This window comes from Salvelinus fontinalis, chromosome 20 (genome assembly GCF_029448725.1).
Source record: "Salvelinus fontinalis isolate EN_2023a chromosome 20, ASM2944872v1, whole genome shotgun sequence".
NCBI classification, from domain to species: Eukaryota; Metazoa; Chordata; class Actinopteri; order Salmoniformes; family Salmonidae; genus Salvelinus; species Salvelinus fontinalis.
In genome coordinates, this window is record NC_074684.1 from 10453181 (window position 1) to 10471429 (window position 18249).

At 42.7% G+C, this 18249-nt stretch overlaps 1 protein-coding gene and 1 long non-coding RNA gene across 3 annotated transcripts in view; one reads left to right on the top strand and one right to left on the bottom strand.

Annotated features, from left to right (window-relative positions):
• Nucleotides 1–18249, bottom strand: part of LOC129817278 (leucine-rich repeat and fibronectin type-III domain-containing protein 2-like) — a 259863-nt gene that overhangs the window by 48566 nt on the left and 193048 nt on the right. For both annotated transcript variants that reach the window (XM_055872373.1, XM_055872372.1), the window contains one exon: nt 15993–16093. The gene's annotated coding sequence lies outside the window, so the exon portion shown is untranslated. The remainder of the gene's footprint in view (nt 1–15992; nt 16094–18249) is intronic.
• LOC129817280 (uncharacterized) lies at nt 1838–16008 on the top strand. The gene is made up of 3 exons (XR_008753687.1): nt 1838–2308; nt 14845–14972; nt 15596–16008. It is a non-coding gene; the product is annotated as an uncharacterized LOC129817280 (long non-coding RNA).

An 18249-nucleotide genomic window follows, 5' to 3' on the forward strand; every position in this document is an offset into this window, starting at 1 on the left:
CTGGGTTGTGTTTCAGAAGATGCATGGCTCTCCCGAGTCTGTACGGATACCATGAAATTGATGATGTTATGTACGCGTCTAGGAAGAGGAACCAAAGCAAAGAAAGTAAATATCAAAGCCCCCTCTCCTACCTTACCTGCCTACCCACTTAACTTAGCACCACCTAGTGCGCTAACCAAAATACAGGGGGTGGTCCACCCAGGTCTTACCTAGTGTGCATAGACAGTGAATACTACAGGTTATGTATGCCTGCAGGCCTCTTGCCTAAGCACTCCCTAGGTCCCTTCCTAGGTCCCTTCCCCCTGGGAACAAAACAGAATACAAACATAAGTAAACAATTTCAATAATCAAAAACACTGCCTCCTATGGGGACACACATATCTGAAAAGCAGCTGCTACAAAGTACTTAAGAAAAATCTCTCAGCAAAAACCAACACAGGACATACAAGAATCTCTCTCTGAGCCACAACCAATACAGGATATAACAATAAGCTCTTTCTAAGAAACAACTAACACCGATTATCACCCTCAGCAACCATCACAGAACCCTCAGCTCTATTTGAGAAACAACCAACACAGGGTATAACCCTGAGCTCTCTTCTGAGCAACAGAACACTGGCTTATATAGTCGGAAGAAGGAGTCTAATGGGATACAGATGTATCCTGACGAGGGGGCGTGGTCAGCTCTCCAATTAGCAATGGGGGCTGACCAATCAGCTGCTTGGGGGAATTTCAGGAAGCCCTCCTGAAACACACACATACATACAAAACCACAACACAGAAACTGTGGAATGTAACAGAGGAGAAAAAAAAGGTTGTGCAAAAGGGTCAATGCAGATATTCCAGATAGCTACATAACTAACTATTTAGCATGGCTTGGGGGTAGAAGCTGTTAAGACTTGGCGTGCGGCAACAGAGAGAACATGCATGTGTGTGCGCCTGTGGACGGCATGTAGCCTAGTGGTTTAGAGCATTGGGCCAGTAGCCAAAGGGTGGCTGGTTTGAATCCCCTAGCCGAATAGGTGAAAAATCTGTCAATGTGCCCCTGAGGAAGGCACTTCACTATGATCGCTCTGGATTAGCAAATGCTAAATGACCCTCAAAATGTTTTTTTTTAATGTAGTGTGTGCCCACACAAAACAGAAATCGGGTGGGTCTGTTTTTTTGTTCCATTTGAATGCTTTCTCCACCACAGCTAGTGTTGATTCCCTTGCTCTCCCACACGTATTCCTCCACCGGTTGGACACAGAGTCCCACTGCTGGCATTAAGATGGAAGGAAGGATTACAGAGGAGCTCTGCCTTCCCATACAGGCCCGAGCGCTACACTCTCCACAACAGCACAAGTCTCCAGAACATTGCAGCAAAAACCTACGCACTGGCTGTCGGCATCAAATAACTAATCCTTTTGGATGAACACCAGGCACCTCACAGAGGCTTGCAGAGAAACAAACTGGGAGAAATGGGTCCCTTTAAGATGGAAAAATACACAGTGTCTTTTAGAATAAAAGTTTTCCTCCACTGTTGGGGAGAGCGAGACGGTTGTTAATATTGCTGATTATATTGGGTTACATTGGCGTCCATATTTTCTCGACAGTTTGGGGGATTCCCCCAAGGATACCCGGAGATGACATATCTCCTTTGAACAGCAATGATAAGACTGATTAAATTTCTTCTGATTAATGTAGAATATCTTTGCGATCTGAATTTAAAGTGAAATATGTTATCAGACGTAGTCAGTGGTGAACACGTGTTTGACTAATACAAGCGCGTATGTGTGTGCATGCACCAACATGCACACATATGCACGCATATTTGTCAGTGTATCTCATTGTGTGTCAGCGTGTGTATGACACCGAGCTGGATGCACCCTCCCTTTCATTCTGTGAAAGTGCGTATAAAGCCAGAGATGACAGCCGACAATGTCCATATGGTAGATCTAAGGAGCCATGACTGCTGCTATTGCTCTGCCAAATAAATTCTCTCTCTCTCTCTGCATGCTGGGAGTGTTTGGTGCATGCTGGGAATTGTATGTGCGAGTGTTGTCTGGAGTTGTTGCCTGTGTTTCCCTTCTTGTTTCCTTTTCTTGGTGGTTTTCCTTTTTCTATGCATGATTAAGGTTATTGTTTATTTAATTTATTTGTTTATGGTAGAACTAAGTATATTGTTTTTCTTGTTGGAATTGCCCTGGCTTTGGCAGGGATGACGACCCACATGGGGACGCCGTCCCTGTCACTTCGGCACGGCTCTAGGTGTATTACTGAAGCTACTGTCACTGCGGAGGAGTTCCTGGTCGCCGTAGGGGAGAAGGTAGGCTATGAAAATGTTTCTTATGCTTGGCGGATGAATAAAGCGGTGGTGGTCTTTCTTAAAGAAGAGCATCTTGTTGATCGGATGGTTGAGCGTGGTGTACTTCTTAAAGGTATGTTTATTCAAGTTACGCCGCGTTTCTCTCCGTCAACAAGGGTAACGATTTCGGAAGTACTGCCGTTCTATTCCCAATGAGCTATTGGAGGGCGAGTTATTGCAGTTTGGGAAGTTTGTAAGTTCAATTAAGATTGTCACGTTGGGTTTCAAACACCCGGCTTTGAAACAGGTTATGTCGTTTCGGTGACAGACGTTCATGTTTTTGCCATATACAGTCTGCTCACCGGAGCAGACTATGCAGTTATAGTTTAAAGTCAAGTATGACAACAGACTGTATATGGCTTATGCTAGTATGGGTAGTCAACAGTGTTTTGAGTGTGGGGATGTTGGACATAAGCAACATGCTTGCCCGAAAAGGGAGAAGTTGGAGGGAGGGGCGCAGGTGGTCCTCGTAACGCCTGGGCCTACTGATGTAGGGAGAGGTGGGCCGACAGTGGTAGAGCAGCCACAAGCACCTGTTGCTGAGGAACAAGTTGTCCGTGTTGAGGGTATGGAGTTGCGGCTTGTACCTTGAGGGGAACATGGCCTGTGATGTGCAGCATAAAAATATTGTTGTAGGAGGTAAGGACGGATCTGGGGAGACATTTCCTCAGACTGGTGAGGGGGTTCATGTGGAGCTAGACTCCCAGCTAGTAGAGGAGATGCCCAGTACGAGTGATGGGGTGCAAGTGGGGAGTGTTGAGAGGTATGTGGCTGAGGGGAGTCAGGGGTCTGTGGCCTCAGTTGAGGAAAATCAGGAGAAGGATATGGATATCTTTTTTGAAATGATAGCAGCTGGTGACGACTCAATTTACAATCTAGAGGAGGTAAATGGGTTCTTGGATCAGACTTTTGGGAAATCTGAAATTGGCAGATTTTTGGGATGTTGAGTTTGTGAGGTCAGCTGTGGTGTTACAGAAGACGGTGGGGTTGGACCAGTTGATTGTGAAGAGGCGTTCTCGCATCAGGGAATGTGTTACTGCTGTCACGGCAGCAAAAGGTAGTGGGAAACGTGGTAAGGTTAAAAGAAAATTAAAACAATTATGATGATCATCCCTCATAGTTTTTTTTTTTCTCTTAGCCTGGTTTCTCTGTGGTTTGTTATGCTTTTCCTTTCTCTTTTCTATATGGAGGTACTAAGGGTAGGTTATCTCAATATTAATGGAGGAAGGGACAGGAATAAGAGGGCTTGGGTATTAGAAGTAATAAAACAGAAAAGGCTTAATTTTAATGTAGTTTTTCTACAGGAGACACATAGTGATGAGGCTAACGGGGTTGACTGGGGTATGTGGTGGGAGGGGCAGCATTTATTCAGTCATGGTGCTAATTTCAATGCTGGGGTGGCAATTTTGCTTTCCTCAGTCTTAGTGGTGACTGTGGTATCTACAACAGAGATTGTCAAGGGTCAGGTTTTGTTGGTCTTGGCGGATGTTATGTTTTTTTGTTCGTTTTTTATTTATTGTATATGCTCCTATCGAGGGTACAGAGCGTATTGCTGTATTTGCTAAAATAAAGGAAACCGGTAGTAAACCCACAACAATTATGCAGTACAGTTTACAAGAGGCAGATTAGTTTTTACACCGGTGGCAATACATTCATAAAACCAAAAGCTTACCTTGACTTGGAAGAGTTCCAGTGTTGGATAGCCATAGCCAGCTAGCTAACATAGCATCCCTCTCTGTTTGAGCCAGGTGTTTGAGTAGCCTAAACTAGCTAGCTGCGTTTGCTAGCTAAGTAAGTGAAAGTGAAAATACAACGAAATATACAATGCATTCGGAGAGTATGCAAACCTCTTAACCTTTTACAGGTTTATTGTTACAGGTTTATTTTAAAATGGATTAAATCGTTTTTTTTGTCTTCATCAATCTACACATAACACCCCATAATGACAAAAGAAAAACTGGTTTGTAGATATTTTTGCAAATAAAAAAAAACAACATATATATACGTATATAACACTTACATAAGAATTCAGACCCTTTGCTCATTATTTTGTTGAAGCACCATTGGCAGCGATTACAGCCTCAAGTCTTGGGTACACTTGGCACTTGGCACACTTGTATTTGGGGAGGTTATCCCATTCTTCTCTACATATCCTCTCAAGCTCCATCCCCGCTGCACAGCTATTTTCAGGTCTCTCCAGAGATGTTAGATCAGGTTCATGTCCGGGCTCTGGCTGGGCCACACAAGGACATTCAGAGACTTGTCCCAAAGCCACTCCTGCGTTGTCTTGGCTTAGGGTCGTTGTCTTGTTGGAAGGTGAACCTTCACCCCAGTCTAAGGTCCTGAGAGCTCTGAAGCAGGCTTTCATCAAGGATCCCTCTGTACTTTGATCTGTTCATTTTTTCCTCGATCCTGACTAGTCTTCCAGTCACTGCCGCAGAAAAACATCCCCGCAGCATGATGCTGCCACCACCATGCTTCACCGTAGGGATGGTGCCAGGTGTCCTCCAGATGTGAAGCTTGGCATTCAGGCAAAGAGTTCAATCTTGGTTTCATCGGACCAGAGAATCTTGTTTCCTTTAGGTGACTTTTGGCAAATCTCCATGCGGGCTGTCATGTGCCTTTTACTGAGGAGTGGCTTCTGTCTGGCACTCTACCATAAAGGCCTGATTGGTGGAATGCTGCAGAGATGGTTGTCCTTCTGGAAGGTTCGCTCATCTCCACAGAGGAACTCTAGAGCTCTGTCAGAGTGACCATCGGGTTCTTGGTCACCTCCCTGACCAAGGCCCTTCTCCCATGATTGCTCAGTGTGGCCGGGTGGCCAGCTCTAGGAAGAGTCTTGGTGGTTACAAACTTCTTAAATTTAAGAATGATGAAAGCCACTGTGTTCTTGGAGAACTTCAATGCTGCAATTGTTTTGGTACCCTTCTCTAGATCTGTGCCTCGACACAATCCAGTCTCAGAGCTCTTACGGACAATTCCTTCAGCCTCAGGGCTTGGTTTTTGCTCTGACATGCACTGTCAATTGTGGGACCTAACATAGACAGGTGTGTACTTTTCCAAATGACGTCCAGTCAATTGAATTTCCCCACAGGTGGACTCCAATCAAGTTGAGGAAACGATGATCAATGGAAACAGGATGCACCTGAGCTCAATTTCGAGTCTCATAACATAGGGTCTGAATACTTATGTAAAATTGTTTTTTCCGTTTTTTATTTTTAATATATTTGCAAAAAATATATATATATATATATATATATATTGTTGTTGCTTTGTCATGATGGGGTATTGCGTGTAGATTGATGAGGAAAATAAACAATTTAATACATTTTGGAATAAGACAAAATGTCGAAAAAGTCAAGCAGTCTGAATACTTTCCTCTAGAATGCACTGTAGATAGCTCTCTCTCTCTCTCTCTCTCTCTCTCTCTCTCTCTCTCTCTCTCTCTCTCTCTCTCTCTCTCTCTCTCTCTCTCTCTCTCTCTCTCTCTCTCTCTCTCTCTCTCTCTCTCTCTCTCTCTCTCTCTCTCTCTCTCTCTCTCTCTCTCTCTCTCTCTCTCTCTCTCTCTCTCTCTCTCTCTCTCTCTCTCTCTCTCTCTCTCGCTCTCTCTCTTGCTTCTCCTTCATTTTTGAAGACATTTAACTATTGTCTCTGTCTCTTTGAGTCAACTACTCACCACATTGTACGCACTGCAGTGTTAGTCAGCTGTAGCTTATGCTTTCAGTACTAGATTCATTCTCTGATCCTTTGATTGAGTGTAAAACATGTCTGTCCATGCTGCAAGATCTCTAATAGGTTGGAGAGCATCCTCTGGAAGTTGTCATAATTACTGTGTAAGGCTATGAGAACCATGAGACTCCTAGGTTTAATATTGAAGACAATGTACCCACAGGAGGATGAGAACTAGCTGACCTCTGGCTACACCATGGTGCTACCGCAGAGAGTGCTGTTGAGACTTTCGTAGACCATCATTGCAAAACAATGGTCTGTGATTTAAGCCCAACTACTAGCAATCCCCGGATTTCATCATTGCGATAAGAAAACATCTTCAATAGTCTTTGAAATAGGTCTGCAGTTATGTAATAAATCATTCAATCCAATTGATTACAGCATTACCCCAAAAAATGGAGAATGTAAGTGGCCGCAGGAGGAGGTCTGTCTGCCCAATATAAAGGACCAAAACAAAAAATAGCATAAATAGGAAAGTATACCAGTTATATTTGAGGATGTTGACATCCGTGTCATACAGAGTGCAAAAAGCTGGGAAGACATTTTTGATGTATCTCATGGCACAGTTGATATAGGCGATGCACGATTCAAGACTTTGTTTATTTTCAACTAAAATCTTTGTACAGAATTCTTGCCACCAACAAAATGTTGAATATTTGGGGCATCGCAGCTCTGCAGATTTTGCTGTGAGGATACAGAATCAATAGACCATTTGTTCGAGTATTGCCCGTCCACCAATGCGCCAACAACCAACAAAATGAACGAAAGAGAAAAACAACAACAGAAAACAACAATGAAAAAACTAAAGACATCAAGGAAAACAAATATCAAAACAGCAAGGCTAACTGTATGCGTTGGAGTGCATGTGTGTGTGTCCGTGTGTGTGCACGTGTGCGTTTAAATGCGATTGTGTGTGTATGCCTCCAGCAAAAAGGTATTGGATGTAACAGCGGTCCCCTCAGTGTCATTCAAACATACTTTTTTTGTTGTTTATTTTTACTTCATTTTTTACTTTTATCTTTGACTGTCATTCTATCCCTCGCCCAGCAACTTCACTCCCGCTTGTCTCCAGTTCCACATTTCAATCCTCAATCCTCAGCCCACCCCACTTATCTCTGCTGGCCACCCTCTTCAGATTTCTACCAGCCATATATCTTTCAACTATGCTGTGATGTTTAACATACAATTTAAATCTGTCTAATCTAATAGAATCCACAGACTGCAAGTTGAAGATAAATAGTTTTACTAAGAGTATTAGTAATTGACTGACCAGGTCTCTCCAGATCTCCCAACAATGCTATTTCTAAGGTCAAGTTTAGATGCATGTTATGTTTTTCATCCATTCCTTAACCTGAGACCAGAAACAGGCTACTGGGACAGTGGCAAGGCTTTTATTTTCAAATATATACTTTAATGTTCACTAGCTGGACAGGCTAACGCAGCCGGGTACTAAACTGTAAACCAATCATAACTTTTGTACCAGCCATGGTACTATCTCTACTGATCACGTTGCCAATCATATTATCTAGACAGCTGGTGACATCTCAAGAGAGATCTCCGTCTGACAAATTGTTATCAGGTTAGTTTTAAGTTATTTCTAATCAAACTATTTAGTCATAGAAACATGACACCATCAATGCAAGCTATAAAATTACTCCCAATTTAGAACACAGCAACCTTAGAAATGTAAGTAGATCAAGTAGATCTGGAGCAGATAGCTTGATCACTAGCTGCATGTCATTCCGGGACAAGGAGTTGTATATTACAAGTAATAATTTAAGTCAACAAACACACTGTGGTCAAACCTATTCTTGTTGGATTATGCAAGGCTTTAGCTAAGTCATTATTGTTTATGAGTTATTACTTGAATTGCATGACTGATATAAAGTAAAATATTCTAACTCTGTACTTTTCTTTCCCTGAAAGTGGATTTTCAGTCTAAAGGCAAATAGCCCAAAATCCTACAATCTGTGCACGTAAATAGATTTTATGTACATTATATGATGTTTAAGGGTATTCACTTTTACTTTCACTTTTTTTTTTTCCTGAAAGATCTTTTAAAGCAATCGTTAACATTTTTATTTTAAAGGGACGGGGGATGTTTAATTGGAATGAATTGCGGATCGCTTTAACAGGAGAGGATTTTCTGCAGGAGAGGATTTTATGTACTTTACTTTCTCAGTCACTGCCCCTCTCTCTGGCTCAACAAAGAGTTTCCACTGAAGCAGAGTGTATCAATATTAGAAATGCCCATGAAATTCGACGGATTCCTCCGTGCACTGTATATCATTTCACGGATAGAGGGGGATTCCAACATCCTTCATCGCCTCTTTCCACCCTGCCCGACTCAGAATAAGAGGACATATCACCTTTCACTGGCGACAAGACAGGTGTGATAAAACAAGACTGAAACATGTATCCTCCCCTACAGCATGGTCCACTACATTGTTTTTACACCCATCGTTGGTTGATGGATTTGGTCTGCATGAAAAACACAGGACACAGCTAGGCATAGTTGGCATTAGGCTATTGCAGATAAAAAATGGCTGCCATTGAGAATACCCCCATATACTGCCCCTCTGTTACTTCTCATTATCAAAAGTAACAGTATCCGCATTCACATCTAGAGGTCGAATCTTATCATCCTCTCCATCTAGAGGAAGCATTACTGAGCAACATAAAGCAGGGCTACCTGTGGTGGCTGGGTCAGAGAGGTGGAGGATGTGCCTCCTTTTCACACCATGGATCTAGGCAACTCCAGCTGTGTTCACAACAGAAGCCAGGAAACAGCCCATTTCAAAAACAGACAAAAAGTATTGCTGTCAAAAAGATATAGCAAAATAGTATTTTACTCAAGCAATAAGACTTTTTCTTTACTTTTATAAAGTAACAACAATTGGACAACTTTGATTCAGCAGCACCAGATTTTACTTTAACGTTTAGGGTAATGAAATTAGGGTTTGAGATTGAGATTCCTCCCGCTGTTTTCTATTTACTTGAAGAGATAAAAATGCATAATAAAAACATTTATTCATGTTTTTCTGTGGAAATGAAACAAATCGTTCTGGCAAGGCATGTGTAGTAGGGAGGGGCACAATACTTTTGAAGACCTCTGGCTTTGTAGTTGGCTAGCAAGGCAAGAGACATGTTTAAATCTTCAACATATTTCCCTAGGTGGTGGGCCATACATAGCAAGCTATCTGCTTTAGTTTTCGAGATGATCAGTCTGTCTAGGGAGGAGCTGGTTTTTACATATTCTGTATATTTATTTATTCTGAACACATTTCCGTTTGTTGGCAATGTAAATTTTTTTCAAAATACATACTATAATGTTCACTAGCTGGACAGGCACATGCAGCCGAGTACTAAACTGTAAACCAATCACAACTTGTGTACCAGCCATTGTTTTTTGCCTTGTTGTAACTTATTTTTTGACTTGTTTTGTACATAATCTCTTATGACCGAAAATAACTTCTGGACATCAGAACACCGATTACTCACCACGAACTGGAAGAAGCTTTTTCCTTTAATGACTCCGACGAGTCAGACTTGAAGGATATACTGCTTTCCCGGGAACAGGCCCAAATCCCTGTCATTTGCGTGAAGAGAAGACGGAAAAAAGGGGGCGGAGTTCGTGCTGCCTTATGAGAATTTGTAGGCGAGCAAGTAAATACCCACTGTCATCCGTTCTATTGGCAAACATGCAATCATTGGAAAATAAAATTGAAGACCAATGAGCAAGATTATACTACCAACGGGACATTAAAAACTGTAATATCTTATGTTTCACCGAGTCGTGGCTGAACGATGACATGAACATCATACAGCTGCAGAGTTTAAAACTGTATAAGCAGGATAGAACAGCAGCCTCTGGTAAGACAAGGGCAATCTATATATACACTGCTCAAAAAATAAAGGGAACACTAAAACAACACAATGTAACTCCAAGTCAATCACACTTCTGTGAAATCAAACTGTCCACTTAGGAAGCAACACTGATTGACAATAAATTTCACATGCTGTTGTGCAAATGGAATAGACAAAAGGTGGAAATTATAGGCAATTAGCAAGACACCCCCAAAAAAGGAGTGATTCTGCAGGTGGTGACCACAGACCACTTCTCAGTTCCTATGCTTCCTGGCTGATGTTTTGGTCACTTTTGAATGCTGGCGGTGCTCTCACTCTAGTGGTAGCATGAGACGGAGTCTACAACCCACAAAAGTGGCTCAGGTAGTGCAGTTCATCCAGGATGGCACATCAATGCGAGCTGTGGCAAAAAGGTTTGCTGTGTCTGTCAGCGTAGTGTCCAGAGCATGGAGGCGCTACCAGGAGACAGGCCAGTACATCAGGAGACGTGGAGGAGGCCGTAGGAGGGCAACAACCCAGCAGCAGGACCGCTACCTCCGCCTTTGTGCAAGGAGGTGCACTGCCAGAGCCCTGCAAAATGACCTCCAGCAGGCCACAAATGTGCATGTGTCTTCTCAAACGGTCAGAAACAGACTCCATGAGGGTGGTATGAGGGCCCGACGTCCACAGGTGGGGGTTGTGCTTACAGACCAACACCGTGCAGGATGTTTGGCATTTGCCAGAGAACACCAAGATTGGCAAATTCGCTACTGGCGCCCTGTGCTCTTCGCAGGGCCAGACGGATTACCAGGACGTGTACTGCGAGCATGCGCTGACCAATTGGCAAGTGTCTTCACTGACAATTTCAACCTCTCCCTTTCTGAGTCTGTATTACCAACTTGTTTCAAGGAGACCACCATAGTCCTTGTGCCAAAGAACACCAATGTAACCTGCCTAAATGACTACTGACCCATAGCACTCACGTTTGTAGCCATGAAGTGCTTTGAAATGCTGGTCATGGCTCACACCAACAGCCCTAATAGATCCTAATAGATCCACAGATGATGCAATCTCTATTGCACTCCACACTGCCCTTTCCCACCTGGACAAAAGGAACACCTATGTGAGAATGCTATTCATTGACTACAGCTCAGCGTTCAACACCATAGTGCCATCAAAGCTCATCACTAAGCTAAGGACCCTGGAACTAAACACCTCCCTCTGCAACTGGATCCTGGACTTCCTGATGGGCCGCCCCCAGGTGGTAAGGGTAGGTAAGAATACATCCGCCACGCTGATCCTCAACACTGGGGGCCCATTAGGGGTACGTCCTCAGTCCTCTCGTGTACTCCCTGTTCACTCATGTATGGCCAGGCATGACTCCAACACCATCATTAAGTTAGCCGATGGCACAACAGTTGTAGGCCTGATCACCGACAACCAAGAGACAGCCTGTAGGGAAGATGTCAGAGACCTGGCCGTGTGGTGCCAGGATAGCAACCTCTCCCTCAACGTGATCAAGAAAAAGGAGATGATTGTGGACTACAGGAAAAGGAAGACTGAGCACGCCACCATTCTCATCGACAGGACTGCAGTTGAGCAGGTTGAGAGCTTCAAGTTTGTTGGTGTCCACATCGCCAACGAACTAACATGGTCCAAGCACACCAAGACAGTTGTGAAGAGTGCACGACAAAACCTATTTCCCCTCAGGAGACGGAAAAGATTTGGCATGGGTCCTCAGATCCTCAAAAGGTTCATCGAGAGCATCCTGACTGGTTGCATCACTGCCTGGTATGGCAACTGCTCGGCCTCCGACTGCGAAGCACTACAGAAGGTAGTGCGTATGGCTCAATACATCACTGGGGCCTAGCTTCCTGCCATCCAGGACCTCTATACCAGGCGGTGTCAGAGGAAGACCCTAAAAATTGTCAGACTCCAGCCACCTTAGTCATAGACTGTTCTCTCTGCTACCGCATGGCAAGCGGTACTGGAGCGCCAAGTCTAGGTCCAAGATGCTTCTAAACAGTGTTTACCCCCAAGCCACAAGACTCCTGAACATCTAATCAAATGGCTACGCAGACTATTTGCATTGCCCCCCCCCCCTCCCCCCCTCCCCTCCCTTTCACGCTGCTGCTACTCTCTGTTATTATCTATTATCTATTATCTAGTCACTTTAGTTACTTTAATAACTCTACCTAAATGTATATATTATCTCAATTACCTCAACTAACCAGTGCCCCCGCATGTTGACTCTGTACCGGTACGTCCTGTATATAGCCTCGCTCTTGTTATTTTACTGCTGCTATTTAATTATTTGTTACTTGTATTTCTTCTTATTATTGTTAAATGTTTTTTTATATATATATATATTTAACTGCAATGTTGATTAGGGCTTGTAACTAAGCATTTCACTGTAAGGTCTACACCTGTTGTATTCGGCGCATGTGACAAATAAGATTTGATTTGGTAATATCTCTGCTGATCACGTTGCCAATCCCCTTATATAGACAGCTGGTGACAAATCTCAAGAGAGATCTCGGTCTGACAAATTGCTATCAGGTAAGTTTTTTAGCTTTTTCCAATCTAACTATTTAGTTATGGAAACATGATACCATCAATGCAAGCTATAAAATGCCTCACAACTTATAACACAGCAACCTTAGTAATTTAGCAAGCTTGCTAGTTGCAAAAAGTAGACCTGGATCAAATAGCTTTATCACTAGCTAGCATGTCATTTAGGGACAAGAAGATGTTTATTCCATGTAATAATTTAAGTCAACAAAAATCTACATGACTTGTAGTCTAAATCGAATACAGTCTTCAGGGCAGAACCCATACATTTAATTCATACTGAAAAAGGTAAAATCCCACATTAAGTAGGATGACTGCAGAACACCCTGCCGGAGTCCGTTAGGATGTTCATTTTCTAGCTCACAAACTACATTCCTTTTCTGTGACTATTTTTGTTACTCATTCTTGTCGCTCACTTTTGTCTCACGTGGTCTATTCAACTCTCATGTGTCCTGCTCTCAGAGCTCAAACACAGTGCTATTAACCAATCATGGGCTGATTCAGTCACCTGTGAGGAGAACCATGCTGCTGCAGTTTGAACTAGCCCTGCCATCAGTATTTAGACATTGGGACCACATGCATTTCCCTGTTGTCTTTTCTTTGTTGTTTTTTTCTTACACAGCCTAGTGCATTTTAAAGTTGAAGAAACACCAACTACAGATGCACATGCTTTTTTGAGCATCTCAATGACTATATTCAATGTAGAATTAGTTTAACAAGTCCCTGTCAGGAGCCCAGGCTTATGCCATAGATGATAGTTCTCGTCTCTGGACCACACAATATTTAGACTGCATTCTTCTAAGGGACTTGTCTCTCTCGGTCAGCTACATTGGTGACCAGGGTGGGATCCTTTCGATATGCCTATGGGGCCAGGGTACACACATTCTCCTAAAGAGAAGGGGAAATACTGAAGCATGCATTGATGACCGTTCGACAGTCTCCATCAGAGATCAATTTGTGTTGCACCTTTTTTTTTATCAGTCACTGATAGATAGTCAATTAGCCCATGTCAGGTACATTTTTTTGATTTCTAAGTTAATTTAGAAACCAGGTATCTAAACTTATTATCATGGTCGAATTACCGGCCGAGGGGCCCACATTGATTTTGTTAGTCAGTCTCACTCAGATATTATATTCAAAACTGCAAACATTTCTCTCCACCCAATAGCAACATTTGTGGAATTGTTTGAAATGAGTTATAAAATAGCAACATTTTCTATACACCGCATGGCAAAATGTTTAGAATTGCATAAAAAGAAATAAAAGATCTCCTCTTTCAAGAGGGGGGTCACTAAAATGTTTTGCTCGCAGTGTGTGTGTGTGAGGGGGGGGTATAGATGTGGGTATGCAGGCCTGCGAGCAACTGCAGCCCCTCATTATGACTTCTGCTGCAGAGTTACCTCTGCTGCAGAGGATAAGTTCATTAGAGTTAACTGCACCTCCGAAATTGAAGCCCAAATAAATGATTCACAGAGTACAATAACAGACACATCTCAACATCAACTGTTCAGAGGAGACTGCGCGAATCAGGCCTTCATGGTCAAATTGCTGCAAAGAAACCACTACTAAAGGAGACCAATAAGAAGAAGAGACTTGCTTGGACCAAGAAACATGCGCAATGGACATTAGACCGGTGGAATCTGTCCTTTGGTCTGATGAGTCCAAATTTGAGATCTTTGGTACCAACCGCCGTGGCTTTGTCAGACGCAGTGTAGGTAAACGAATGATCTCCACATGCTTGGTTTCCACCGTGAAGCATGGAGGAGGAGGTCTGATAGTGTGGGGGTGCTTTTCTGGTGACACTGCCTGTGATTTATTTAGAATTCAAGGCACACTTAACCAGCATGGCTACCACAGCATTCTGCAGCGTACGCCATCCCTTCTGGTTTGCACTTAGTGGGACTATCATTTGTTTTTCAACATGACACCCCAATGGTGGAACAAACTCCCTCACGACGCCAGGTCAGCGGAGTCAATCACCACCTTCCGGAGACACCTGAAACCCCACCTCTTTAAGGAATACCTAGGATAGGATAAAGTAATCCTTCTAACCCCCCCCCCCCCCCCCCCCTTAAAAGAGTTAGATGCACTATTGTAAAGTGGTTGTTCCACTGGATATCATAAGGTGAATGCACCAATTTGTAAGTCGCTCTGGATAAGAGCGTCTGCTAAATGACTTAAATGTAAATGTAAATGTAAATGACAACATGACAATGACCCAAAATAAACCTCCAGGTTGTGTAAGGGCTATTTGACCAAGAAGGAGTGTGATGGAGTGCTGCATCAAATGACCTGGCCTCCACAATCACCCGACCTCAATCTAATTGAGATGGTTTTGGATTACTCCACAGGGTGAAGGAAAAGCAACCAACAAATGCTCAGCATATGTGGGAACTCCTTCAAGACTGTTGGAAAAGCGTTCCTTATGAAGTTGGTTGAGAGAATGCCAAGAGTGTGGAAAGCCGTTATCAAGGCAAAGGTTGGTGCTTTGAAGAATCTCAAATATCAAATATGATTTGTTTAACACTTTTTTGGTTACTACATGATTCCATATGTGTTTTTCTTAGTTGTGATGTCTTCAGTATTATTCTACAATGTAGAAAACAGTCAAAATAAAGAAAAGCCCTTGAATGAGTAGGTGTGTCCAAAAGTATGACTGGTACTGTACATGACAAACACACACCTTTCTATCAACATGCTGTTATTTGAGTTTCAATGCAAAGTATATGATTGAATGTCTATTTCAGCATGCAGCTAGTTACTTGAAATGAGAAATATAATCATGCCAAAACGTGATTAAAAAATGTAGTTCACTGACAAATTGACATTTACAGTAGCTGGCTAGGCTAGTCAAACTGTGCCATTGGCTAGCTTTTAATAAATTGGCTAAATGGTCAATAGAGTTACTTCTTCATATGATCAAGACAATTGGTATTGCTTGCTGGGTATTTCAAATGCACTCAAAAAATCTAATATTTTTTCTAGATATATCTGTTCCTCTTCATCAGACAGCAGCTCACCATTTCACAAGAGGCTGTGTTTACAACATAGATAGAAGCAGGCCTTTGCCTGAAATATACTTTGTATCTCCTTTCTCGACAGGGAATGATCGACTTCACCTTTTTTGGAGGCTGCTGGAGGGCCCTGGCTGCACTCTGGAGCTTCTCTTCCACTCTTAAGGTCACCCAGGTGTTGGTCTGAGAGAAATCATAAACCTGCATGCTTCTACGTGCCCTGCGCTGCTCAACACTCGCCACGCCAGCACTCAAAACCATCATCAGTCCAGCCTCATACCACCTTGTTCCACCTAAACCCTTCATTTCCCAGGACTTTCTCCATCAAAAGCGAAGGCCTTTGAAGGATTTATCAACCTTTGTTTTTCCTCTAGAGAACTTTGTTTTTGTACCAGTAAGGTTAAGGCTCTTAGGTATTGGGTCTGCTGTAGGTGTGTGAGATGAGTGGATTCCCAAACACCTGTGCTGTGTTCTGTGCTACTTACCTGTATTGTGTTGTGTCACTGCCATAGGTTCACTCACGGCGCATCACCCGTCAATCACAGCCTGCACGCCTCTTCCCACCACACCAGAGGGAATGGCCAACCTGGAGAGCACACACACGCACAATCTGCTCAGTTTACACATGGAAACACGCTTCGATCAGCTCAAACACAGATCATGTGTAAATAGCTAGAGGAATTTTGAAAATCTAACGGATGTGGAAGTAGTGGTCAAATTAGCCCCTTCCAATAATACAAATCTAGTCCTGGTGGATGCATAAGAGCTATTTATTTAGCATCAATGCAATAGACAGCCTCGAACCGATGATCCTTATGGTCCTTATGATGTAATGCTTTGTGTTTGATGAATTTGCTAAAGATTTTCAGAGCAGCATTACTAAAAATACTCTGATTCCTCTTATAACCCAGTGGAATCTGAATCTGAATATGACCGTCAAATGCACTGCAAAGGGGATTTTGTTTCTAGACGTGTCCATAGAACAGCCTACGAGATGCAGGGGAGGGGATCCCAGTATCTGGGCGGATTTCTGAGAGCTTTGCGTCAACGCTTTAACACACCGTAGAATGGTTCCTCGGGCAGACCCCAGCCTGTCAATGTCTGCAAATCCTGTCTGATAAATCAAAACAATTAAAAAACAATGAGGTGCACTCACTCAGTGTGGGAGCTCAAAATGAATATAGATGAAATGCACATCCATACCAATGTAGTCGTTAACCTGCAGCTGGAGCTTGAATCTCTAATCAAGATACAGTAGGTGTGATAGGTGGCAAAGGGTGGCATGTTACCAAGTCTGCCATCTAAATAGTGCCCAAGAGGGACATAATAACGATGACTCATGCACACTGAGTATGATGATGTTAGGAAATAGTTGTCTTACAGGAATACAGTAAGTGAAGAGGGACAAAACAGTAGAATCAAAGGGCTACCTAAACGGTGCCATAAGTAATTCCACTAGTTTGAACAGACACAGAAAACACAGACACCTCCCAGACAGACAGCTGAATGGGTTTGCATGACAGAAACATGGATAAATAGTATGAAGCCCATTGTAGCAGTGTAGACCTCTCAACTACATTTAAGATAATTCAATCTGACGGGAAATAATTGTGATAAGAAAGTGTTTAATAACCTACTTCATATAATTACAACCTAGCGCACCTGCCAAACTCATTAGCTCTGTGATATTAGGGTGAAGGATTGAGCCGCATTTATGTAAATTGAGAGCTTAATGAAGTTATAATAAATCGGATAGCAATGGGTTATGAGGCTTTATGGGGTAGAGACATTACATGTTCTTTAATTGTGTAGCTTCCTATTCTTGCAAAACGTTCAGTTCAAAAGACACGTGTGTCATAAACATGTTAACTGCATAGGGAGATATGTGCAAGACAGACTGCTCTCTGTGTTTTTGCAAGACTTCAGGGAATAAATGTTTGCTTTTCTAACATAAATAGAGCCTTCAAATCAATTTCAGGCCTAACCAATTTTCATAATGATCTATCTCTATTCATCTAGCACTTGGATGTGCCATACACTGCAACAAAGAGCAGAAGGTATAAGAGGATTTCGATTCATTCACCCCTTGACTGCTCAAACTCATCAACACACACTCATCTATCAGTATTTGAATTCCATCTGTATAAATATGCAGAACATTCTTTGAACACAGTTAGTTTTCGACTAACGACACAAGCTAATGGTGGCTTTTTTCTTTAGCCCATATTGAAAGGAGGATTCTGCTTTCCCATTAAGTGGCTAATGTTCCATAAGATTGACAGATCATCATATTTGCACAGCTATTTTTGCTTCTGCGATGGGCCATCGTGCAAGATAAACAAAGTGCAAAGCAGAATCTTACACACAGGAAGAGAACTTGATCTCTCAGCCTCTTGGCAGCCACATCTGCTTAAGGGGCAGATCAACATTTACCGGGGGGGAAGGGTGGTCCAAAATAGGGGAGGGTTGTCAAACCTTTTATTTTGCTTCTGGAAGGGTTGTGTGTTTGTTTTTTTGGGGGGGGGGGCACACGGGGAGTGTAGTGCGTTTTTCCCTTGCTTTATATTTGCTCTTCTGCTTCTATTTTCACTATAAACTATGGCTTGACTTACTTTTCATATTACCCTACAAAAATGTAGAAATTTTTGTGAAGGTTTGGTATGGTGTGGCTATTATTAAGCTTTAGTTACTACAGGCCTATGATACAAAGGCAGTGCGCCCCGGCGCTCCAACTGATTCCGA